Source organism: Octopus bimaculoides, chromosome 8 (genome assembly GCF_001194135.2).
Source record: "Octopus bimaculoides isolate UCB-OBI-ISO-001 chromosome 8, ASM119413v2, whole genome shotgun sequence".
In the NCBI taxonomy this organism is placed as follows: domain Eukaryota; kingdom Metazoa; phylum Mollusca; class Cephalopoda; order Octopoda; family Octopodidae; genus Octopus; species Octopus bimaculoides.
In genome coordinates, this window is record NC_068988.1 from 12,341,755 (window position 1) to 12,343,235 (window position 1,481).

Sequence of the window (1,481 nt, forward strand, 5' to 3'; positions counted from 1 at the left end):
CCAAATTAACTCGGAAGCCTTTAGAAGAGGACACTTGCCCAGGGTGCCACGCGGTGGAAACGAACTCGGATCTCGAAGAAAAGTGGGGCGATAATGAGGTGGATGTTAAAAAAGTGGCGACGGATGTAAAAACAACAAACCTGTAGGTTAATTAAGTTAGGTTTTATTTGTGAAATACAATTGTTTTGAATTTGCTGCAGGAAATGATCTGTTTATGACGGTGTGTGGGGAATGAGCACTAGGGATATGGCCTGAGTGCCAAGGGGGCAGCAGCCCGAAAAGTTTGGAAACCACTGCTTTAACGGGTGCGATTTCGTTTGACGACCTCAATCCCTTCAAGAGGCAAAAGCAGGCAGCCACATGGTTTACCGCTCACGGCTGGAAATAATCATGTTTTTGCCAATTAGCGAGACGTAAACATGAAGACCATGTGACCACCAGATTTTGTGTCTTCCAAAGGTTACAGTCAAATAAAGTTACACCTGCTGAAACTTGCTTCTAGCAGCGAGCGACCAGAATTGTTAGTGCGTCGGACAAAATGCTTAATTACATTCCTTCCGGCTTTATACGTTTTGAGTTTGAATCACGCCGAGGTTAAGTTTTCCTTTCATCCCTTCGGGATCGATGAAGCGCAAGTCAAACACTCGGATCGATGTAACCGGTTACCCCTCCCCTCAAAATTTCCGGTTTGCAACCCTGCAGCGGACCCGCATCCCATTCCGGGGAATGTGGGAAGTGTATTTTACTATAGCCCTGGGCCGACAAATCCTTGTGGAAGCCTGTCCTTTGAATGTACGTGTGTGTGTGTGTGTGTGTGTGTGTGCGTACGTGTCTTTGCATTTAGGTTTGTCTCAACAACTCATGTTGAACAACTAATGTTAGTTTATTTAAGTCCCCCCACCACATATCTCACTGGTTCGACATAAGTGACCGATACAATAACAACTATATTTAAAAATAAGTATTTGGGTCGATTTCTTCGACTAAAACTCAAGATAGTGCCCCAGTATGGCCAAAATCCAATGACAGAAACAAGTAAAAAAAAAAAAACAAAGCATAAAAAGCTACGATAAATTTTATTAAAAAGTATTTTAAAATTCTTCAGATATGTGGGAGTAGTGTCCGATGCAGAAATTGGTTTGTTCAGAAACTGTTGGCAATTTTGTCTCAGACAAAAACCACAAAACCATGCTTCACTTCAAATATTTGGATATTCAGCCTCGCCTCGAAAAATCCAGGTGCAAATATGTGAAGCAGAACTGATGTGGCTTTAAAACATCCTGTTTAATCTAGATTCAGACCCTGATGTCCTGAGTGGCACAACTACGTTTGAGTTGGCAAATTTGCTTTATCTTGTAATTAAGCAGTAGTACACATACACATACACGCGCATACATAGATTCATATGCATAAACATGCGTATATATATATATATGTGTGTTTGTGTGTGAGCATTTATATATATATATATATATATATAT